This window comes from Hyperolius riggenbachi, chromosome 1 (assembly GCF_040937935.1).
Source record: "Hyperolius riggenbachi isolate aHypRig1 chromosome 1, aHypRig1.pri, whole genome shotgun sequence".
Classification (NCBI taxonomy): domain Eukaryota; kingdom Metazoa; phylum Chordata; class Amphibia; order Anura; family Hyperoliidae; genus Hyperolius; species Hyperolius riggenbachi.
In genome coordinates this window covers 612,801,949-612,827,755 of record NC_090646.1, presented here as the reverse complement: position 1 = coordinate 612,827,755, position 25,807 = coordinate 612,801,949, and the positions used below count along the sequence as shown (strand labels likewise).

The window sequence follows — 25,807 nt, the reverse complement described above, 5'->3', positions numbered from 1 at the left end:
AATCAGCATTGCTACTATATAGTATCTGTAAGTGATCATTACTGATCACAGTCAGATCTATATTAGGGTCACTAGGATATACTAACAACGCAGTGTTTGACCAATACAACCTGTCATCTAAGAGGCTACCCTGCTTATGACCGGTTCCACGAAATTCAGCCCCTCATAGACCACCTGTCATCAAAATTTGCAGATGCTTATACCCCTGAACAGTCATTTTGAGGTATTTGGTTTCCAGACTACTCCTCACGGTTTTGGGCCCCTAAAATGCCAGGGCAGTATAGGAACCCCACAAATGGCCCCATTTTAGAAAGAAGACACCCCAAGGTATTCCATTAGGTGTATGATGAGCTAATAGAAGATTTTATTTTTTGTCACAAGTTAGTGGAAAATGACACTTTGTGAAAAAAAAACAATAATGTAACGATCGGTGAAGCACAGAGAGGATCTGATTACCGGTGATCTGCAGTATCACTGGGAATACAGATATATACCAGATTATAAGTGATCTGCAGTCTCACCGATAATCCGATATACTAGCTAACCTCTGTTCACCTGAGTAGAGTGTAGTGTTTGGTGTAACAGTAACACTTTGAGGACTAGGCCTCAGTGCAGCAAGGAGTACTGCACAGATTCCTTCTGCAGACCTGAGCTCTCCAAGACGGGAGGAGTCAGACTGACAGTAGGAAGGATGTCTGGAAGTGACCCTCAGGAGGAAAGGTCGCTAACAGAGCGAGGAACCGCCTCTAACGGTAAGGTCGGTTCTCGAGGTCGGACAAGCCAGGTCGTACACACAGGGACAGATAAAGTACAAGAACAGGAGGCAAAGGCGGAGTCTAAGTACAGGCAGGGTTCAGTAACGGGGTATCAGAAATATCGAGGTACAGAATCAGGAGGCTGAGGCAGAGTCTAGAAACGAGCCGGGGTTCGGCAACAGGGTATCAGAAATATCAAGGTACAAGATCAGAGTTCAGAAGGGTAGTCAAGGCAGGCAAAAGTCATAACAAATAATCACAATCAAACTAGTACTTTAAGCTAAATCTAGCTAAGTGTAGGATTACAGCTCCAGCTGGTCCCGGCACACTTGCGGATCTGACTACGGATCTGGGTGCTTCCACATATGTGATCGCACGCCAGACAAAGAGCAAGTGAACAACCAGCAGTATATATACTCTAGGACCTTTCCAGGACCTCCCTAATTGCTGGTCCAATGAGAGCAGTGGAATTTGTCAGCTGACCCAGCTGGCCAGCCGACACCCTTCTAACTGCTATTTAAACTCTGCCTCTGTGCTCGCGCGCGTGTAAGTCTGAATCTTGGTGGACTATCAGTCCCAGCCACACCAGTACTGTCTTGAAATGTATCCAGTGAACTGAGTGCGGGAGCCGCCTCCGATGCGGATTCCGTAGCTCTGCCTAAGCGGCATGCGGCGTTTTTTCCGCGTTGTGACGCCATGCTGGACGCGGAAACAGCCGCCTCGCCTTGAGAGACAGCGGCTTTTCCGCGTTTCATCACAGTACCCCCCCCCCTCGAGGAGTGGACTCCGGACAACTCCTACCAGGCTTCTCGGGGTGTAAGGCATGAAACTCTTTCCTCAACTCATCCGCATGCATGCGAGTCCCCGGTACCCACTGTCTCTCCTCAATGCCATATCCCTTCCAGTGTACCAGATACTGTACCGAGTTCTGGACAATGCGAGAGTCCAAAATTTTCTCTATTTCGAACTCAGGATGACTATCCACCAGGACAGGAGGAGGAGGAGTAGGGCCCACATGGACTGCAGGTTTGAGCAGGGATACGTGAAATGATCTCACCCCACGCATGCTGGCGGGGAGATCAACGGTATAAGTGACGTTGTTGATCTTTTTGGTCACAGAAAACGGACCCACAAACCTGGGGCCCAGTTTGGCAGAAGGCTGCTTCAGGGTCAAGTGACGTGTGGACACCCAGACTAAATCCCCTGGCTGAAACTTCCATTCCATGGAACGTCTCTTGTCCGCTTGACCCTTTTGACTTTGGAACGCTTTCTGCAAATTATCTCTAACAATTCCCCAATTGTCCCTGAGTGACCTCTGCCAATCCTCCAGTGCTGGGAACGGAGAAGAGGCAACTGGCAAAGGGGAGAACTTGGGCGACCTCCCTGTCACAATCTGGAACGGGGAAAAACCAGAAGAAGAACTCTTTAAATTATTCTGCGCAAATTCTGCAAAAGCCAGAAACTTCACCCAGTCATTCTGTGCCTCCGCAACGTAACATCTTAAAAACTGTTCTAAAGACTGATTAATTCGTTCAGTCTGCCCATTCGTCTGTGGGTGGTAGCCTGACGAGAAAGACAGCTTCATGCCCATTTGGTGGCAAAATGCCCTCCAGAATTTAGAGATAAATTGGACTCCCCGATCGGACACAATGTTCTCCGGAATGCCGTTCAGCCGGAAAATGTGGACGATAAATAGGTCAGCCAATTCTTGGGCCGAGGGGAGTCCTTTCAAAGGCACGAAATGGGCCATTTTGCTGAAGCGGTCGACTACCACCCAAATGACCGACATGCCTTCAGACCTGGGGAGCTCACCCACAAAATCCATGGACAAGTGGGTCCATGGTTCACTCGGGGCGGGTAAAGGCTGTAAGGTACCGACAGGTGCCTGCCGGGAGGGTTTACTTTTGGCACATACCGCACATTCCCTGACATATTCCTTGCAGTCTGATGCCATAGAAGGCCACCAAGCACACCTGGCAATCAGATCCTGCGTTCTGGCAGCACCAGGGTGACCAGCACTCTTATGGGCGTGAAACATTTGTAAGACCTGTAGACGAAAAAACAGTGGGATAAACAAGACCCCCTCCGGTTTTCCCTCAGGGACATCCTGCTGAAAGGGACCCAAAACCTTTGTCCAATCCTCCCAGGTCTCTGTGGCTGCTAATACCAGCCTCTGCGGGATGATGGACTCAGGAGCGGGGGACTGTGCTGTCTCTAATTCGAAACATCTGGACAGGGCATCTGCCTTGATGTTCTTGCTGCCTGGAGTGTATGTGATAATAAATCTGAACCTCGTAAAAAATAACGACCAACGGGCCTGTCGGGGACTTAGTCTCTTAGCCCCCTCGATGTATTCCAGATTCTTGTGATCAGTATACACCGTGATCGTGTGTTCTGCCCCTTCTAACCAGTGGCGCCATTCTTCAAATGCCAATTTAATGGCCAGAAGTTCCTGGTTGCCTATGTCGTAGTTTTTCTCTGCCGGTGAAAACCTCCGAGAGAAATAGGCACACGGGTGCAACCTTCCCTGCAGCCCAGAGCGTTGAGACAGCACAGCCCCTACTCCAACTTCTGAGGCATCAACCTCCACAATGAATGGGTAAGAGGTGTCTATGTGTCTCAATATGGGTGCAGAGCAAAACAATTTTTTCAAGTGAGAAAAAGCTGCCACAGCCTCAGGAGACCAGTGGTTGGTATCTGCCCCCTTTTTTGTGAGACTGGTAAGAGGGGCAATCATCGTGGAGTATCCCTTTATGAACCTCCTATAGTAATTCGCAAAACCTAAAAATCTTTGCAGGGGCTTCAACCCCACTGGCTGTGGCCATTCCAGGACAGCTGTGACCTTGGCAGGATCCATTGACAGGCCTGAGGTGGAGATCACATACCCTAAAAATGTGACAGTGGTCACCTCGAAAATACATTTCTCCACCTTGGCATACAGCATATTTTGCCTCAATTTGTCCAACACGAATTTAACATGGACCCTGTGCTCGGGGAGGTTGTTGGAATAGATTAGTATATCGTCAAGGTATACTAGTACAAACCTACCCAACACCTCCCTGAATACCTCGTTGATTAATTCTTGAAAGACGGCTGGCGCATTGCACAACCCGAAGGGCATCACTAAGTACTCGTAATGCCCGTCGGGAGTGTTGAAGGCCGTCTTCCATTCATCACCCTTTCTAATGCGGACCAGGTTGTATGCACCCCTCAGATCTAATTTTGAAAAGATCTTAGCGTTGGTGACTTGCGTAAATAAATCGTCTATCAATGGTAACGGATAACGATTCTTCACCGTGATTTTATTCAGGCCACGGTAGTCGATGCATGGTCGCAGCCCTCCGTCTTTTTTCTTAACAAAAAAGAATCCGGCCCCTGCAGGCGACCGGGAGGGGCGAATGAACCCTTTGGCTAAATTGTCACGAATGTACTCCTGCATCGCTATTTTCTCTGGTCCAGACAAATTATACAGGTGACCCCTAGGGGGCATACAACCGGCACGGAGATCGATGGGGCAATCGAAAGTGCGATGAGGAGGTAACTTGTCAGCAGCCTTGGGACAGAATACATCCGAGAACTCGGAGTATTGCTCGGGAACCCCCTCCACATGCAACTTGGTCTGACCTAACGTCACCTTCCCTAGACACTGTTGGGAACAGAAGTCTGACCAACTAGTTAATTGTCCTGTAGCCCAATTAATCTGTGGCGAATGGAGCTGCAGCCAGGGCATTCCTAAAACAATTGTGGAGGTGGTCATGTGTAATACAAAGAAACTTAGACTTTCGTTATGCAGAACCCCAATAGTGACTTCCACCTCTGGTGTCTGAGACAGCGGACGGTCCCTTTGCAGCGGGGAGTCGTCCACAGCAGTAACCTGGATAGGTGGTTTTACTGAGGTGAGCGGAATGCCCAACTTTTCTGCGAACTCTGAACTCATAAAGTTAGCCGCGGAGCCAGAATCAACAAAGGCTTCTGTGGCTTCAGATTTGTCCCCCCATGTAATCATACATGGAAGGAGCAAACGTTTTTCGTTTAAGGGTATGAGCCGGGCACCTAGGGTGCTACCCCCTACCACTCCTAAACGGTAGCATCTTCCCGGCTTTTTAGGGCAGTTCTGTACTATATGCCCCCCTTCAGCACAGTACAGACACAGCTGTTCGGTCATTCTCCGTCTTCGCTCTACCTGGGTCAATTTTGACCGAGCAATCTGTATCGGCTCGGATGGAGGCAAGACGGGAGAAGGTGAAATAGTAGGAGGTGGAGTCACTGGGACCGTAGTGTAAGATACCCCTCTGACACGGGAACTACCCCTGGTCTGTTTTTGGTAGCGCAGCCTGCGGTCGATTCGGATGGCCGCTGAGATGGCCTCATCGACTGTTCTGGGCTCGGGCTGGCTTAACATCAAATCAGAGACCTCATCGGACAGCCCTGACAAGAAACGATCTAATAGGGCATAAGTGTCCCACCTGGCCGTAACTGACCACCTCCTAAACTCGGCCGCGTAATCTTCGACCGGACCTTCGCCTTGACGCAAAAGCTTGAGCTTCCCCTCAGAAGTCGAAGCAAGGTCCGAATCGTCGTAAATTACTGCCATAGCTTTAAAGAATTCCTCTACAGAGGTAAGAGCTTTGTCTCCGGCGGGCAGGCTATATGCCCAAGACTGGGAGTCGCCAGACAACAAAGTCTTTATAAACGTGACCCTCTGGGTCTCAGTACCCGAAGATTGGGGTCTCAACTCAAAATAGGACAATACTCTACTCCTAAAATTCCAGGAAGTCAGATCTGTGGCCGGAAAAGCTTTCAGGTACAGGCATACGTATGTCAGAGCTAGGAGAGGATCGCACATGATCCACTGATGTCTGGAGGGTTTGTACAGACCCTGATAGGGCATCAATAAGAGTTATGTGGGCGCCCAGTACTTGATTGATGTTGTCCACCGAAGTGGCAAGTACACCCAGACAATCAGTGTTTGCGTCCATTTTGTATTTGGTCTGGCGTTCTGTAACGATCGGTGAAGCACAGAGAGGATCTGATTACCGGTGATCTGCAGTATCACTGGGAATACAGATATATAACAGATTATAAGTGATCTGCAGTCTCACCGATAATCCGATATACTAGCTAACCTCTGTTCACCTGAGTAGAGTGTAGTGTTTGGTGTAATAGTAACACTTTGAGGACTAGGCCTCAGTGCAGCAAGGAGTACTGCACAGATTCCTTCTGCAGACCTGAGCTCTCCAAGACGGGAGGAGTCAGACTGACAGTAGGAAGGATGTCTGGAAGTGACCCTCAGGAGGAAAGGTCGCTAACAGAGCGAGGAACCGCCTCTAACGATAAGGTCGGTTCTCGAGGTCGGACAAGCCAGGTCGTACACACACGGACAGATAAAGTACAAGAACAGGAGGCAAAGGCGGAGTCTAAGTACAGGCAGGGTTCAGTAACGGGGTATCAGAAATATCGAGGTACAGAATCAGGAGGCTGAGGCAGAGTCTAGAAACGAGCCGGGGTTCGGCAACAGGGTATCAGAAATATCAAGGTACAAGATCAGAGTTCAGAAGGGTAGTCAAGGCAGGCAAAAGTCATAACAAATGATCACAATCAAACTAGTACTTTAAGCTATCAACAAAATCTAGCTAAGTGTAGGATTCAGCTCCAGCTGGTCCCGGCACACTTGCGGATCTGACTACGGATCTGGGTGCTTCCACATATGTGATCGCACGCCAGACAAAGAGCAAGTGAACAACCAGCAGTATATATACTCTAGGACCTTTCCAGGACCTCCCTTATTGCTGGTCCAATGAGAGCAGTGGAATTTGTCAGCTGACCCAGCTGGTCAGCCGACACCCTTCTAACTGCTATTTAAACTCTGCCTCTGTGCTCGCGCGCGTGTAAGTCTGAATCTTGGTGGACTATCAGTCCCAGCCACACCTGTACTGTCTTGCAATGTATCCAGTGAACTGAGTGCGGGAGCCGCCTCCGATGCGGATTCCGCCGCTCTGCCTAAGCGGCATGCGGCGTTTTTTCCGCGTTGTGACGCCATGCTGGACGCGGAAACAGCCGCCTCGCCTTGAGAGACAGCGGCTTTTCCGCGTTTCATCACAAATAAAAATCAATTTCTGCTAACTTGTAACAAACAATAAAATCTTCTATGAACTCACCATACTCCTAACGGAATACCTTGGGGTGTCGTCTTTCTAAAATGGGGTCCATTTTAGAAAGACGACACCCCAAGGTATTCCGTTAGGAGTATGGGGAGCTTGTGGGGTTCCTATATTGCCCTGGCATTTTAGGGGCCCTAAATCGTGAGGAGTAGTCTGGAAACCAAATGCCTCAAAATGACCTGTGAAATCCTAAAGGTACTCATAGGGCACCTAGGCTGCAAAAAGTGTCACATATGTGGTATCGCCGTACTCAGGAGAAGTAGTATAATGTGTTTTGGGGTGTATTTTTACACATACCCATGCTGGGTGGGAGAAATATCTCTGTAAATGGACAATTGTGTGTAAACAAAAACAAAAAATTCTCATTTACAGAGATATTTCTCCCACCCAGCATGGGTATGTGTACAAATACACCCCAAAACATATTATACTATTTCTCCTGAGTATGGCGATACCACATGTGTGACACTTTTTTGCAGCCTAGGTGCGCTTAGGGGCCCAAAGTCCTATGAGCACCTTTAGGCTTTACAGCAGTGCTTACAAATTAGCACCCCCCAAAATGCGAGGACAGTAAACACACCCCACAAATGACCCCATTTTGCAGACACCCCAAAGTATTCAGAGAGGGGCATGGTGAGTCCGTGGCAGATTTCATTTTTTCTTTTTTTTTTCACAAGTTAGCAGAAATGGAAGCTTTTTTTTATTTATTTTTTTGTCACAAAGTGTCATTTTACGCTAACTTGTGACAAAAAATAAAATCTTCTATGAACTCACCATGCCTCTTGGTGAATACTTTGGGATGTCTTCTTTCCAAAATGGGGTCATTTGGGGAGGGGGGGGGGGGGGGGTATTTATACTATCCTGGAATTTTAGCACCTCATGAAACATGACAGGTGCTCAGAAAAGTCAGAGATGCTTCAAACTGGGGAAATTCACTTTTTGCACAATGGTTTGTAAACGCTATAACTTTTACCAAAACAAAAAAAAATCTAAAGTGTCTATTTATTGATCAAAGACATGTAGCACAATACATTTAGAAAAAAATGTATTTAGAAATTTTACTTTATTTGAAAAATGTCAGCACAGCCTCCGCAATAGCAGCATAGGGGGCGATATTGTGGCTGGGAACGCGAATAATCACTCGCGTTCCCATGCCTGTCGGGTCCTGACGGCGAAACCGGAAGTGGTCGCCGGCGAGGACGGGAGGATCTCCGAGACACGGCGAGGGCACCGATCGGCAGCAGGGGGCTGAGGGAAGCCCCAGGTGAGTAAAACTCATTTTTTTTTTTACGAGACTTAAGGTTCACTTTAAGGGGTTTTAAGGCAGCAGTGCTTAAGTGGTTAAAAAAAAACATAGTTTATGATATATGTCTAAATACAGAGTTGTCTGAAAGCAAATCATTTATCCACGTTTCACCATGAATAAGACTGGACTTAACTTACAAACAATCTCACAGAACTTTGTAAGTAGGGGACTGCCTGTATATGGTTCCAGCCTGCAATGACATCAGCGCAGCTTATAGTGGCGGTCAAATCATCAGTTGGTTTCTCCAGTGTGTACAAGAGCTTCTGAACTGGCAGACGCACTGAGTCTCTCATAAGAGGTAGTCATTTTTCCTTTTGAAGAATCCACTGAATGTCTGCATCCGTTACAAGCTGGTCCAATGGTCGCTCATCACTAAGTATAGATTAGGTATGCTTAGGTAAAGTTTCTTCTACGCCTGGTGTAAATGATACTGTGTGAGGTAAAAATATATACACAGACGGGAACAGAATTTGTATTTCTGTGTGGAGGGAGTATTGCACTGCACTTGGATGTCACTAGGAGTCACACTGGGTGCAGCAGAGCATAGTGGGCACACAATCCCATTGCATCTTGTAATGTCTGCACTATGGTGCCCTGGCTAGATGACCACCAATGACAGTACACACAGAATAGCATCTCTGTATCATCTTTTAGGACCATTGTAGTCCCTTACACACCCCAATGAGTTCTGGGTCACCATGAGCTTGCTGGTTAGTCTGTACAAAGATGGTATGGCTGCTGCCTCCACATTAATGGAAAGGGTCATAAAATGTGTCTAGCGTGCAAATTTTGGTTCAGTAGTGACTGGAAATGGTGAGGACTGGCCAGGAACTACACAGTCCGTCGGACGTAGATATACTGTAGTGGTGGATAAAGTGGTTAAAGGATACCAGAGGTGACACGTGACATGATGAGATAGACGTGTATGTACAGTGCCTAGCACACTAATAACTATGCAGTGTTCCTTTTTTTCCTTTCTCTGCCTGAAAGAGTTAAATATCAGGTATGTAAGTGTCTAACTCAGTCCTGACTCAGACAGGAAGTGACTACAGTGTGACCCTTACAGATAAGAAATTCCAACTTTAAAACACTTTCCTAGCAGAAAATGGCTTCTGAGAGCAGGAAAGAGATAAAAAGGGTCAATAAATGTGTCATTGAGCAAAAATAATAAAACAGTTAAAACGTAAAAAGTAGATTTAAATATTAAATAAAACTGTGGAATATCTCAAAAAGTCATTTTTAGGAGAAGGAAGATGGATACAATTGTTTATTCCATTATTTTATTTTCACCTCGGGTGTTCTTTAACCTCCTTAGCGGTATGCCTGACACTGTGTCGGGCATTCCGCTCTGTGGCCCCAGGAGTCCCCTATAATTAAATAATTGTCCCAAATGACTGTAAACCCTTTAGCTAGCACTAGGCTAGTAAAGGTGTCAGGCACCCCCGCATCCCCCCATTTATACATTACCCCCCCCCCCCCCCCCCCCAGGGTCCAGCGATCGCGCGCAGCCTCCCGGCACAGCTCTGGTCTCTCTATGGGGAGGATCGGGTTTGCTCATGACATCGGCAACGTCATGACTTCATATGTGATCCTCCCCATAGTGAAGACCGGAGCTGTCTGGGGAGGCTGCGCCGATCGCTGGATCCAGGCTGGATAATGTATAAATGGGGGAGCGGCGGGGATCGGGGGGTGCCGGACACCTTTACTAGCTAGCCTAGTGCTAGCTAAATGGTTTATAGTCATTTGGGACAATTATTTTATTATCGGGCAAAAAGTAACAAAAACCTCCTGAGCGGCATAACGCTCAGGAGGTTAACTACCTTACGACCGCGTCACGCCAACGGGCGTGACCGCGGCGGCAGCCCCAGGACCGCCTAACGCCTATTGGCGTCAAGTTCTGGGGCCGGCTACTGCAGGAGATCGTGCGCACGGAGATGCGTGCATCTCCTCTTGGGTCTCCCAGCGGCGCTCCCCGCTCAGAAACGCTTAGACGGCGAATTGCCATCTTATAACTGTGTACAGCGCTGCGATCTGCAGCAGCGCTGTACTGGGGACAGTGTGTGACACGGCTGCCCCCCCCCCCTGGGATACTAGAGAGCGATCGGATCTCATAGGCAGAAGCCTATGACAGCTGGTCGCCAGGATTGGCTGGCTGGAGGGAGGGGTTTGGAAAAAAATATATATAAAAAAATAATATTAAAATAAAGAAACAAATATTTATTTAAAAAAATAAACACTAGGGGCAATGATCAGACCCCACCAACAGAGAGCTCTGTTGGTGGGGAGAAAAAAAAGGGGGGGAATCACTTGTGTACTGTGTTGTGTGGCCCTGCAGCTTGGCTTTAAAGCTGCAGTGACCAATTTCCACAAAAATGGCCTGGTCTTTAGGGGGGTTTAGCACTGTGGTCCTCAAGTGGTTAAAGGGCAAGTGAGGTGACGAAATAAAACTATCTTTACTTACCTGAAGTCTCTTCATTGTCTGCCAGTGGGACCCCGGAGAAGAGTGGAGCTGCTGCGAGGGACACAAGTGACTTGTATGGGCTGGAAGAAGCAGGACTGCCAGGCAACTAGTATTACTGAAAATGAAATATGGTATCCTTCATTAGAGATGGCCTGAACGGTTCGCATGCGAACTTGTTCTTGCAAACAACACGAGTTCGCGTCGAAACGCGAACTTTATGCGTGTTTGACCCACCCCCTATACTATATCATTGGGCTAAATTTTGACCCTCTACATCACAGTCAGCAGATACATGGCAGCCATTAAGGCTGAACTCCCTCCTGGACCTCCCCCCCCTATATAAGGCAGCAGTGTCGGCCATTTTCTCACTCTGTGTGCTGCTGTATTAGTGCGAGAAGGGAGAGACATTGGAGAGATAGGGAAAGCGATAGGAGGTCTGTTAGTTTGTTCCTTGCTTATATTTGTTGACGAAAAGCACCCCAAAACAGCTCTTTTGAGAGCTAATGTTCTTGTCATGTGTTTTTTTGTGTGTGTGTGCTACTGACACTGCTTATACAGCCCTGTCTGTCACAGCTGGACCTTGCTAATTGCTATACTGTGCCAGGCCCAGCACATTCAGTGCCTAGTGTGAATGCTGCACATTGTATTATAATACCAGTCACTGCATACCTTTCACTGCATCTGTGTGACCGCACGCTGTTTTATATACCAGCAGTCAGTGCATCCATTTTCACTGCACCTGTGTGACTGCACATTGTTATACCAGAAGTCACTGCATACCTTTTACTGCATCTGTGTGACCGCACGCTGTTTTATATACCAGTCACTACATACCTTTCACTGCATCTGTGTGACCGCATGCTGTTTTATATACCAGCAGTCAGTGCATCCATTTTCACTGCACCTGTGTGACTGCACATTGTCATAACAGAAGTCACTGCATACCTTTCACTGCACCTGTGTGACTGCACATTGTTCTACCAGCAGTCACTGCATACCTTTCACTGCATCTGTGTGACTGCACATTGTATTAGTCAAGTCAGTGCATACCTTTCATTTCATCCCCCCCAATATGGACAAAACAACAGGCAGAGCCAGAGGCAGGCCACCCAGCAAGTCTGTTCGAGGTCGTGCTGTCGTGATTTTGTGCGGCCCTCGACCAAAGTACAGTGTTCATAAGAAGGCACGTGCCATCAACCCCCAATATTGTCAGGACATAGTTGACTATTTAACACAGAACACCTCATCTTTCTCAGCTTCCGCAGGGAAGCTTGACATATCTTCCTCCTCCTGCCCTGATTCTTGCACCCACTTAACACTCAGTCGGTAGCCATCACCAAAGTGCCATCATCCCAGGGCTCAGCGATGTGGACATTTTTTGTGTGTGTGTACCTCAGATGAAAGCTATGCCATCTGTACTCTCTATCATCGAAAATTGAGCCGTGAAAAGACCAAGACCCGCGTAGGGACAACTGCCTTACGAAGGCACATGATGAAAAAGCGCAAACTGCAATGGGATGACCACCTGAGAAAAAGCAGCACACAAAAGCAAAACCACACACCGCAGTGGAAGATACCAGGCCGCAATTTTTTCTCAAAAAAGGTGATACCCAAACTGTACCGTGATGTTGAAAGGCAAGTGGTGTCATCTCTGGCACACAGTGTTGGGTCAAGGGTCTGCAAAGCACGGTCAGGCCTGCCCGCAAACTAAGTCAGTCCCCACACACAGCATCTCTGCCTGCACGCCATGTGACTGCCTGCCCTAAGACTAAGTCGCTCCCCACACAGCATCTCTGCCTGCAGGCCGCTTGACTGCCTTCTCCACCACCACCAACAGGGTCCAGGACTCCAGGTGGATTCCTGAATTTTTAAGGCCGCTGGCCGCTATAATAATTTTTCTGGTGCGTGTACATGCCTACCTAATTTTTCTGCCTGCACTGCTGCTGCAACAACAAAACAAAAGACATGTACATGTGACAATTCCCCTTCCTGATCGTTACCTTAGTAGCTCCCTCTGCTCCGGGCCGGCATCTCTGCTCCTACTGCCGCTCAGTTCTTAGTCGTGGCTTAATGACGTTGTCAAGCCGAGGGAGCAGAAATGCCGGCCAGAGCGGAAGGGGGCGCCGATGGTCAGGAGAACGGCAGGGAGGTGAGTGGGTCCTCTTCTTCCCCCTCGACCCCCCCACCACCACCGCAGCTCTGTAAGTGATCACTATGATCCGCCGGCGATCGTAGTGATCATGTGATCAGCAGCCATACGCGATGGCTGCTGATACCTGAGGGGAGAGATCACGTCGGGAGCAGAAACGGCGGGTGGCGTAGATCCTATGCCACATCAGGCTCGAACAGCCACAAGTGCGACGTAGGATCTACTATGGGCTGTCCCCAAAAGGTTAATATAATCACCAAATGTAAGCACATTGTGGTATCATTTACAGTCAGGTCCATAAACATTGGGACATCGACACAATTCTAACATTTTTGGCTCTATACACAACCACAATGTATTTGAAATGAAACGAACACGATGTGCTTTAACTGCTGACTGTCGACTTTAATTTAAGGGTATTTACATTCAAATCAGGGGAACCCAGAGACGGATTAAGGCTAAATGGGGCCCTAAGCAACGTAACTGATTTGGGCCCACCAATCATGTCGTAATAGAATCAGAAGATGCAGCTGCACAGCAACATGCCGCACACACCTGGGCAGTCGAGCTACTGGTTGCTATGGGCAACAGCCCGCTTTCCTCTGTGGGTGCACAATGCAGGGAATAGCAGCGGCAAAATGCAGAGTGAGAGTTGAATGGCTGGGACATTTGCACTCAGGGGCTGGGGCACCCCTGTGAAGAGGGCACCAGATATCACAGCATCAGCACTTTCTCCTGCATCTCCAGCCTGGCAATAGCAGAAAGCTCTGGACACCGCCAAACCGGAAGCCGTTCCCCAGACAGAATTACATAACCACCCCCACCACCGAACAACCGATTTCCTCCCAAACTAGACAGCCACCATGCAGCCTCCATCCAAGTGAATACGATAGTCCAGCAGAGAAGGCAGCAGCAGCGGGGGAGAATGACAGCACCAGAAGACTCACATTCACCTATTGCGATCTAAGCAATAGAGGTCCCGTCATCCGGAGCCCATCTGTCTCCTCTAGAGTGCTGCCGCTCTGTTACTACTACTATTACTACTTCCTACTTCCTGTCTGATCTGTGAGAATCAGGAAGTTCAGAGCGAGCGGCTGCACTGTAGAAGAGACAGATGGGTTTAAGATGACGGGATCTCTATCGCTTGGAACATGGATAGGTGAGTGAGCGTTTGCCATCTGCTGCTATCATTCTTGCTGCAGCTGTGGTTCTCTGTGGGAAGGGAGGGCGGAGTGGGCAGCAGCAGAGTGCACAGTAGCAGGAGGGGGACCTAGGAGGAGAGCCTGGCTCTGAAGACAATCTGCAACGCACGACATCATTTGACAAAACAAGACAAATAACATTTATATCGCGCTTTTCTCCTGGCGGACTCAAAGCGCCAGAGCTGCAGCCACTAGGACGCGCCCTATAGGCAGTAGCAGTGTTAGAGAGACTTGCCTAAGGTCTCCTACTGAATAGGTGCTGGCTTACTGAACAGGCAGAGCCGAGATTCGAACCCTGGTCTCCTGTGTCAGAGGCAGAGCCCTTAAAGGGACTCCGAGCAGTGCCAGTGGGTATGCCTTTAAGCATACCCACAACTAATTAATTACATCCTCACACCTACCAGCATGATGTTTGTAATTTTATCCCCCTGGGTTCCTTATTTATTTATTGTATTTATAAAGCGCCAACATATTATGCAGCGCTGGACAATAAATAGGGCTACATACAATATTTAGGGGTGACATACAGCAAAATGACAATACCTGAATACAAGAAAGACCAGATCATGCAGCACAGTATGAGTACAAGGTAATGCTTAGTCAGTCACTGGATGGAGCATGGAGATCACACAGCACAGTATGAGTACAAGGTAATGCTTAGTCAGTCACTGGATGGAGCATGGAGATTAGGCAAGTTAGGTTCACTCAGATGCATAGCATGGGTTCACAGTAATGGAGGTGCATGATCAGGTAGGACACAAAAGGAGGAGGACCTTGCCCAAAGGCGTACAATCTAGAGGGAGAGGCATTGCATTGTGCTGAATCAAGCTGCCGGCTTTGGAGAAAAGTCGTCCTGTGGCCGCGATTTCAATTGCGAAAATAGCAAAAACTAAAAGGCATAGGGCGGCCGTTTATATATCAGTGGAAAGAGGAGAAAGAGAGCTTTAAAATAATATGCATCTTTCCATAGTTACTGCACTGCTCAGAGTCCTTTTAACCATTATACCATCCAGCCACCGCTGACAGGATGGTGAGGGCTGGTTTATGTGCTGATGGGGCCCCTTTGACTCTGAATGGAGCCCCAAGCGACTGCTTTTGTGGCCTGGTCGGTAATCCGGCCCTGGGGGAACCGTGTAGGAATTACAACAGTTTGCATATGTGCCTCCCACTTGTTCAGGGAGCAAAAGTAATGGGACAGATTAATAATCATAAATCAAACTTTTACTTTTTAATACTTCGGTGCAAAGCCTATGCAATTACAGTCTGAAGTCTGGAACGCATAGACATCACCAGACACTGGGTTTCATCCCTGGTTATGCTCTGCCAGCCCTCTACTGCAACTGTCCTTAGTTCCTGCTTGTTCTGGGGGCATTTTCCCTTCAGTTAAAGAGAGTCTGAAGCGAGAATAGATCTCGCTTCAGACCTCATAGCTAGCAGGGGCATGTGTGCCCCTGCTAAAACACGGCTATCCCGCGGCTTAACGGGGGTCCCTGTTTCCTCAAATCCCCTCCGTAATGCGGGGGAGCGCTTCCGCATTGGGGCAGGGCTAACCGCCGCAGCCCTGCCCCACACGCGTCTGTCAGACGTGTATCTCCGCCTCTCCCCCGCCCCTCTCAGTCTTCCTTCACTGACAGGGGCGGGGGAGAGGCGGCGATGCGCGTCTGATAGACGCGCTGTGAGGCAGGGCTGCAGCCGTTAGCCCTGCCTCTAGGAAGGGCTAATCTGCGACCAAGAAGACGACCAAGGTTTGCAGGGGGTGGGTTGGGGGGTCAGGGACCCTCGTTCAGCCGCGGGATAGCGGCGTTTTAGCAGGGGCACACATGCCCCTGCTATGTATGAGAGCTGAAGCGAGATTTAGTCTCGCTTCAGTGTCTCTTTAAAGAGAGTCTGAAGCCTCTTAAAATTCCTCTCTTTATTAAACAATCCCCTTCTACACGATCACCCTATCTAAAACGCCGATATCCCCCGGTAGATCGCTGTATCTAAACCCCCCAAATCCCTGGGGCATTGTTGGGGGAGCGCTTCCTAGTAGAGGCAAAGCTTTGGGCTGTAGCTCTGCCTCTACGCCCGTCAATTGGCGCTGATCGCCGCCTTCCTTCACCGAGGGGGAAGGGGGAGAGGCAGCGATTAGCGTTGATTGACGTGAATGAAGGCAGAGCTACAGCCCAAAGCTCTGTCTCCACGGGCAGCAACATCAACGATCAGGAAAGTCGTGGATTTTTGCCCCTGTGTTTGGGGAGGTTAAACACAGCGTTCTGCCGCGGGATAGCAGCGTTTTAGATGCAGTTATAGTGTAGAAGGGGATTGTTAAATAAAACGATGAATTTCAAGAGTCTCTTTAATACCGTATGTACTGTATTTACAGTATCCATGAAATAATAATCGGTATCAGTGATGTGTATATATAACTACTATTCTGACAAATAGAACCTGATTCCTTATCATTTAGCCAAATATAAAATCCCACCACCATTCTTCTGTCCCTTGCGTAATGCACTGCCAGCACCTCTGCCACCTCCAGATAACATTGGTGTGCCAGTTTCAGTCCATTCGGTGACAAGCTCAATTACCTGCCAGTGAGCAGTCACACATTATCAACTCTTCCATTAATCTCACTTAGCACTCGCTAGACAATGTGAACAGGCAAGTGGAGGGAATGCAAAAATGAATACATGGCAAAGGATGCAGCAGGGATGTAGTCTGGATATTTGGCCTTTTTTCAGCAGCCAGCCAAGGTAGAAGTTAGTTAATAAAAACTGTTCGAGGAACAAGTATAGGGTACTAAAAACCTAGAAACCAATCATAATTTTTTTTTCCTGTGTGACTACAAAAAAGATTTTAACTTACCTGGGGCTTCTTCCAGCTTTTTTTTTTTCACTTAAAGGAGTCATCAGGGAAAAACAGCTCCCCCCTGCCAGGGCCGGTCCACCCATGAGGCGGGGTAAAACAAATGCATCAGGCGGCACTTCTGGGGGGGCGGCACCCGCCTGCCCCAGCTGGAAGGGGTAGTGGGCAGGAAGGGGGTATTGGGCACAGCGGTGGGGAGGGGGGTCGGACCCCTCTCCCCCTCCAGCTTTTAGTCGCTACTGGTAAGAGGCAGCGATGACTCACCTCTTCCGCGTTCCAGCGTGCGTTCTACTGTCGTCACTTCCTGCAATGCCGCCCACTGTATTGTAAGTGTACGGCATTTCAGGAAGTGATGACAGTGGAACGCACGCTGGAACGCGGAAGAGGTGATTCATCCCCGCCCGCTGCCTCTTACCAGTAGCAACTAAAAGCCGGAGGGGGAGCGCAGATAGGGGGACCCAGGCGAGAGAGGGGGGGCTCCAACCCCCCTCCTCACCTCTGTGCCCAATACCCCCTTCCTGCCCGCTACCCCCTCCAGCTCAGTGGCCCCCCACACACGGCTTGGGGGGGGCTGCGATTTTCCGAAGTTTGCCTCAGGCGGCAAAAAGTCTAGGGCCGGCCCTGCCCCCTGTTCTACTTACCCGGGGGTTCCTCCAGCCCCTTGCAGCTGACAAGTCCCATGCCGCACCTCCACTCTCAGCTGTCGACTGCCGGTGCAGATGGTGACCTCGAGGTCATCCTCTACTGCGCCTGAGAGAGACGCCCCTGTCAATCAAGCCCACTTTGTCCGCGGTGTACTGTGCAGGCGCAGCACACCGTGGACGACATGGACTTGATTGACAGCGGTGCTTGCGCAGGCGCAGTAGAGGAAGTTGCCCTCTTCACCAGTGGGGCCACAGAGGCAGCGGCTGAGAGCGAAGCTGCGGCGTGGGACGTGTCCGCTGCAAGGGGCTGGAGGAAGCCTCAGGTAAGTAGAGCCCTCCGCTGTTTTCCCTGATGACTCCTTTAAGATTCTCCTTAAGTGATAGACATATGTATGTACAGTGCATAGCACACAAATAAATATGCGGTGTTGCTTTTTGTTTTTCCCTGTCTGAGGCCCAGTGCACACCAAAAACCTCTAGCAGATCCGCAAAACGCTAGAGGTTTTTGAAGCAGATTTTCAGAGCGATTCTAGGCATGTTTAGGGCCCATTCACACTAGAAATCGCTAAACGCTAACGCAAAACGCTGAGCGTTTTTCTGGCATTTTTTCCTACCGATTTTTCACTGTATACAGAGCGTTTTTCCAGCGATTAGCGTTTTGCGATTTCTAGTTCAATTCAAATACTTTTATCGAATTGCTAATTGCTCCAGAATCGCTCAGAAAGCGCTGCATGCAACGCGTTTGCGTTTCAGCAAATCGCTAAACGCTTAGATGAGAACACTTCCATACACTTTCATTGTGCACACGTTCTTCAAATCGCTAGCGATTTTCATCAAAGCTGAAATCGCTCTGAAAACGCACAAGTGTGAATGGGCCCTGAAGCTGTTACTGAACAGCTTCTGTAACAAAACCCCCTGGAAATCCGCTCTGATATTGCCTTTTTCAGAGTGTTTTTCCACTTTCCTATACTTTACATTGAGGTAGAAATGCATTTGCAAACCGCAAAAATGCTGCAGGAGCCACATTTGCGGTTTGAAAAAACCTCAAACCGCCGGTGTGCACCATCCCATTGAGATACATTAGTCAAGCGTTTTCACGGGCGGCAGCGGCTTTGAAAACGCTACCAAAAACGCTTGGTGTGCATCAGGCCTCAAAGAGTAAATATTCTACTATGCAACCGACAGTTTTTCTCCAGTCGGGACCCAGTCAGACTATAGCATCCCTCACTGAAGTTACAGATTTTCTGCCATGTGCGTTTCAGCATTTGTTTTTGTGTGTGTGTCTTTCATTTTCGGTTTTTATTTCCATGCATTTCCGTCTGCGTTGTTAATAAATATTCATATTTAACAAGTACAAAAAATTAATTTTCAAATTATTTTTTCCCATTTTTTTCAGAAAAAAAAAGCACATGAAACGCGTGTTTTTATTTCCCATTGGAAACCATTGCGTGTAAAACCCCTGCGTTTTGCATACAATATGCAGGAAAAATGAATTTGCTAAGCATTTTTTCTTTTCTAGTTTTTTTTCCTGCACCTATAGATGCATAGAAAAACCCTTATCAATGCGTTTTCTTTATGTGGCCCATAGACTAACATTGTTTGTTTTTTCACGTGTTTTTCACTCTTCAAACGAGTGTAAGCCCTGCCTCAGGTGTGCACTATTCGTGCCTGTTGATTAAGGGCCCAGCTGACAAGCCGTGAAGTCACCGCCTGTCAGTTGCTCTCCTGCACCGGCCGGGCGCTAGTTAGCGCCCCATACAGGTGGCCCCCCTCCACGGAGTGTGATCAGAGCGCAACCGCAGCCACGCCCACGTCACGTTCGTCCGCTGCACAGTAACACCACGTGTCAGTGCTTGCCATGCATGGTGTTACAACCGCTGCAATTGGGCTGCATTTAAATTGCACCCAGATTGCACTAGCGAGCGGCAGACAGGAGACTGAACTGCTCGGCAAACACTCAGTTCAGCCGGAAGCAGGAAATTTGGGCGCATGAGGCAGGTGGACAAAAAGGGCGCCGCCATTCACTCCCATAATAAATATCGTTTAATGGGCGCCCAACAGGAAAAAAGGGCGCCGGAGAAAAATAACGTTTTAAAAGCGGCGCCCGGAGACTTTTAATGTTTTATAACTGCTTCTCATGATTACCTATTATTTAATGATTTATAATTTTTTAAACATTATTTTTAAACGAAAAACAGTACAATATTTTTAAAACATTACTTTTAAACGAAAAACCGTACAATTTTATTTTTTTTTTAAACATTTTTAAACGAAAAACCGCACCATATTTTTTTTAAACGTTATTAATGCTTATCACTGGGGGGTCTTAGGTTTAGGCATCACAAGGAGGGTCTTAGGTTTAGGCACCAACAGGGGGGTCTTAGGTTTAGGCACCAACAGGGGGGTCTTAGGTTTAGGCACCAACAGGGGGGTCTTAGGTTTAGGCACCAACAGGGGGGTCTAGGGGTTAGGGATAAGTACAGGGAGGGTTCTGTGTGAGGATAGGGTTAGGTATAGCTTTAGTAAAATTCTTATTAATGTTTTATAAAACGTTATTATAAATTTCACTTTTTAAACAGGGAAGATTAACGTTTTTAAAATTGCCGATTTCATACACATTATTTAATGATTTATAACTTTATAAAACATTATTTTTAAACGAAATATAGCACAATTTTTTTTAAACGTTATTCAAGATTATCGTTTAAAACCCTGCGCCCTTTTTTCCCGGCGCCCTTTTTTAACGTACGCGTTCAGCCGCCCGTCTAAAAGGGCCCGGACAAGGGTTCTCCGTTTTCCTGTAAAGAAAAGTTACACATAAACAGACAAGTGTGATCCCTGCCAAACGGATTCTACCATCAAACTCAGCTGATCATTATTATGAAGTATTTTTCAGGCAGATTCAAATAAAGGGCCGTATTCCCCTTCAGTCAGCCTGCAGTGTGGCCACTACTGATGCAAGCTGTGCTGATCCCAGAAATGCATCTGTGAGTTCCTCCGCTAGGGACATCCCCAGGGTGAAGTCTTGGGTTGTGTATTTTACATTCCAGTTTCCATTGCCTGTGTCAGTGCACACTAGAGCAGAGAGGACTGGAGGGTGTGTGGGGAGCCACTCGGCTGCTGACATTACCAGTGAGTACACAAGAAAAACTACTGTTATTGGTTGATAGTGTTCATTATTGATTATGTATGCTGGTATTAAATAATAGTAGCTTACCAAGGAAGGTTGGATAAACTGGGCTTACTTAGCTTGGAAAAAAAAGGCGACTGAGAGGTGACCTGATTAACATGTATAAATGGATCAGAGGACAGTACAAAAGCTTTGCAGATTCGCTTTTCGTCCCAAGGGTTGCACGATGGACAAGGGGACATAATTTGCGTATGGAGGAAAAAAGTTTTTGCCTTCACAGTGAGAGTGGTTAAAATCTGGAATACCGCTGTAAGTAGTTATGACAAACTCTCTATCTGCATTTAAAGAGGGCTTGGATGCTTTTGTTGCATTGAAGGGCATTCACGGTGATAATTATTATGTAATTCCTGGTGGAGTTGATCCAGGGATTTATCTGACTGCCACCTTGAGTTGGGAAGGAATTTTCCTCTTTTAAGGCTAATTGGTCCAGTCCTTGTAAGGTTTTTCACCTTTCCCTGGATCAACTGACATACTGTATGTGCAGGTTCAGGGTGGTGGTTTTGTTCTTTAATTTATTTATTTTTTAATGTATTTTTCTGGTTGGACATGGACGGATGTCTTTTTTCAATTAAACTATGTAACTATGCTACTATGCTATCGCTAAGGTCAGCTGGATAGCGTACTGGTTAAGGCTGTTGCCTTTGATGTAGGATTTGAGCCTTTGACCAGGCTTTGAATCTTGGCTCAAGCCAGTATGTAAAACAGTAAGGAGTCCTTTGAGCAAGGCTCCCTGGTGCTCCTGGTTGCCTGTGGAGTGTACCCTAAGTGGCTGCAGCCCTAGTTTTAGGCAGGTTTGAAAAAAATGCTGTAAACCAAGAATGCTTTCAAAAATGGAACTGCTAATCATTTATTTTCATCAATCAACAAAATGCAGTGAATGGACTAAAGAGAAATCGAAAACAAATCAATATTTTTGCCTTAAAAACAGCATCAATTCTTCTAGGTACACTTGCACACAGTTTTTGAAGGAGCTCAGCTGGTAGGTTGTTCCAAACATCTTGGAGAATTAACTATTGATCTTATATGGATGAAGCTTCCTCACACTCTTCTGTCTCTTCATGTAATCCCAGGCACACTCAATGATGTTGAGATCAGGGCTCTGTGGGGGCCATACTGTCACTTCCAGGACTTCTACTTCTTTACGCTGAAGATAGTTCTTAATGACTTTGGCATTATGTTTGGGGTCGTTGTCCTGCTGCAGAATACATTTGGGGCCAATCATACGCCTCCCTGAAGGTATTGCATGATGGATAAGTATCTGCCTGTATTTCTCAGCAGTGAGAGCACCATTAATCCTGACCAAATCTCTAACTCCATTTGTAGAAATGCAGCCTCAAACGTTCAAGGAACCTCCTCCACCATGCTTCACTGTTGCCTGCAGACACACATTATTGTACCGCTCTACAGCCCTTTGACGCACAAACTGCCTTCTGCTACAGCCAAATATTTGACATTTTGACTCATCAGTCCAGAGCACCTGCTGCCGTTTTTCCTGCACCCAGTTCCTATGTTTTTCTGCATACTTGAGTCGCTTGGCCTTGTTTCCATGTCCAAGTTATGGCTTTTTGTCTGCAACTCTTCCATGAAGACCACTTCTGGACAGAATCCTCAGGACAGTAGATGGGTGTATCGGGTCCCACTGGTTTCTGACATTTCTTAGCTGATGGCACTGCTGGGCCTCTTCCAATTTCGAAGGGTAATAAGGTTGATGTGTCTTTCATCTGCTGCACTAAGTTTACTTGGAGAGCACTGCAACTTCAATCTTTGTGCTTCTTCAAAAGAGTTTTAACAGCACACCTTGAAACCCCAGTCTGAAATCTTTGTCTGGGAGAGATCTTGCTGATGTAGTATTGATTTGATTTAGATTTTACTGTTGCTCCCTAAATTTGTATTTTATAAATTGATAACAATTAACAATCATTATTTATATTTCTGAAAGCATTATTTGTTTACAGCATTTTTTAACACCTGCCTAAAACGTTTGCACAGTCCTGTAAATGCTATGTGTCTTGCCTTCTGCCAGGGTGCACAGTCTACTGTGGGGTTTCCAGAGGGGCTCATGTAAATTTTCCAAGAAATTTTGCATAAACGAGACAACAGTTACCTATTGAAAACCATACTGATTGCTGTATTGCAAAAGAGTGGGAGCATTTGTAACTACATGTGTCTGCGCTTGACACACAGGCTAGGTTCACAGTGGGACGTTATGGTGCTGCGTTATAAAGTCTTATAACGCAGCTTACCGCAATGCAATTAAAAGTCTATGCAACGTTCACAGTGCGACTTTAGCTTTGCTTGGTAACGTGTTGCATTATGGTTACCGCTAAACGCACACGTTACTAGGTACAGGAAAGCATACTTTTCATTGCCCGTATGCTTTACTGTACCTACGACGGTAACACAGAGTTAATCTGTGTTCCCACTTTTTTGTTTTGTTGTAATGTTGCGATGCAACTTTACAAAACAATGTCCTACTGTCAACCTAGACTCATTGCGGTTACTGTCACTGACCACTGCCAATGGAGCTGGCAAATAGGAGCATCTGACAAGTAGTTAAAGCTCTCTCTCAAAGAGAAACCGTAACCAAGAATTGAACTTCATCACAATCAGTAGCTGATACCCCCTTTCCCATGAGAAATCTATTCCTTTTCTCAAACGGATCATCAGGGGGCTCTGTATGGTTGATTTTGTGGTGAAACCCCTCCCAAAGTGTGATGTCAGCGCCTCACAGCTCTGAAGTCCTGACATCACACTGTGGGAGCCTTGTTGCATTGTGGGAAATAACAGCTGTTTCCAACTGCCAAAAAAGCAAGCAGCATCTACTTCCAGTGACATCAACTGCCAGCAGTAAAAATGTCATGATGTGATAAATGTCTGAATGTAAATCAGGGAGAGGTAAGATTTTACAATGGGCAAACACTGACTAAATCATTTATACACAATTATTGTAAAAATTAAGCCATTTTTTTACATTATTTTCACTGGAGTTCCTCTTTAAGGTGGTCATACAACATACAATTTTTTTAATTTCTTTTCAATTCAAGGATTACAATCCATTTTTCTGATTGATTGTAACATTTAAAACATTTGACCAATGTACCACATACGTGTTCAATATTTCCCCAATTATATATATAAAAAAACCAATGGACTGAAAACTCAAAAAAAAAATTGCTTGGTTGTATACATTTATCAATTGTCAATTTACCCTACACCATTCAATTTCGTATAAATATTGATCAGAAAATTCCACCACTCTCCATCAACTTATATTGAAAAAATAAAAACGTGATCCAATCTGATTTCTCGCTCAAATGAAAAAAAAAAGCTTTTGATTTTTTTGGGACAGCTGATCCTTTTTATTGCATTGCCGTAAAATCTGATCATTTTATTGTATTGTGTGTGGTCACCTTTGGAGCTGCAAGGATCGGGGGATGTCAGCTGCAGTAACTCACCTGCTCTCCCGTAAACCAATAGAAGACTGAAACTCAGCCACCCTCTATCAGCAAAATGTCCCAGAGTAACATGCACTATGAATTACTTTCCCCCTATATTGCTGTCGCTTACAGTAGGCAGTGAAAAGCTCCCATTCTCCCATCTTGCTGTCATTTACACTTTAGTAGGTAATAGAAATTTCCCAGAACCAACAGGTTTTCGGCTAGTCAATCTCTTCATGGGAGATTCTCAGCATGGCTTTTATTCTTTATAAAGACACTCCTTGAAAATAATTTATATAAAGGTGCTGTACAGTCTCCCTGTTCGCTGCTTACTTTTCCAGCAGTTAGAAAGAGCAACTGCCATTCACTAAGTGCTTTTGAAAATAAATTTAACATTGAGAATCCCCCATGAGGAGATGGGCTAGTCCAAAACCTGTCGGTAATGTCAGATTTCAACTACTTACTGAAAGTGACAGCAACATAGGAGAAACGTAATTTATGGCTCATTTTACTCTGGGCAAAACGTACTTCTTATTTGTATGTGTTTACATATATTTTACATTTTAAGATTTCTGTGACAGTGGTCCTTTACATTGGTACTGGAGGCAGGAGTAGTTCAGTTTGTACAATACATAAGGAAGGAGTAGTTCAGTTGGAACAGTTGGCAGGAGTAAGTTCAGTTGGCAAAGCAGGAAGAAATAGTTCAGTTGATAAAGAAGGCAGGAATAGTTCAGTTTTAGGTAGACTTTGTGCCCAGCTGCCCACAGATAGCAGTATAAGGCTTGGTTCACATTAGCGTTCGCTGTCCGGATTCGCCGGGCCGGATCCGGACCGTATGCTGTACAAACGGAACGGATGTTCGGCATAGCAATGCAAAGTCTATGTGGCCGTACACACGTGTCCGTTCCGTACGGACCGGAGCCGGACCAGATCCGGACTCCGGACACTTTTCCAACATACTCTATTTTTTAGGTCCGGATCATCCGGCCGACGCACCCGGACCGGAGCCTGACTGCACCATCCGGCAATAGAAACCAATAGGAAACGGAAAGCACAGAACACACTGGCTATAAAAACAGGACGTTCTACCCCACTTCCTATGCGTTTTCTATGGTAATACCGGCCATTTTGGATGGGGACACATGGGCCCAGCATTTCTGGAGTGGAGCAGAAGTGAGTTTGTGCTGGAGCTGTTTGTTTGGCAGTATGTCGGACGTGGAGGTGAGGCCCTACACAGCGGAGGACCTGATTCTACAGGTGCAGTAGATACCTGCCCTGTGGGACAAGGTGGAAAAAGACCACAGCAATGTGAGGCTATGCAGAAAGCTGTGGCAGGATATAGCCAAGTTGTACGTAAAGGGGCTCGAACACCTGTTTGTCCAAACTGCAGTCTCTGTACCCAAGGATGGTCTGCACACGTCAAGCTCTCTCCGACAATGACCCCTGCGCTTCTGCTGACCTCCCAGACCCCAGGAAATTATATAGTGTGTTATCTCTTTAAAAAAACGGATCCGGATCGCAGCCGTATTCATACCTGATGAAAAACGTATGCAAACGGACATCCGGTCCGTTTTTTCCAAAAACGCAAGTGTGAACGGGGCCTAAGGTAGATACAGACAGACACACACAGTATGTAGTCCGTTCCCTCTGTGTTA

At 46.9% G+C, this 25,807-nt stretch overlaps 1 protein-coding gene and 1 pseudogene across 1 annotated transcript in view; both read left to right on the top strand.

The window, feature by feature from the left end:
• LOC137542540 (baculoviral IAP repeat-containing protein 1b-like) overlaps positions 1 to 21,949 on the top strand; it is a 107,249-nt pseudogene extending 85,300 nt beyond the window's left edge.
• Positions 20,632 to 25,807, top strand: part of CMYA5 (cardiomyopathy associated 5) — a 150,515-nt gene continuing 145,339 nt past the window's right edge. Inside the window, exon 1 of the mRNA XM_068250143.1 lies at positions 20,632 to 20,657. The gene's annotated coding sequence lies outside the window, so the exon portion shown is untranslated. The remainder of the gene's footprint in view (positions 20,658 to 25,807) is intronic.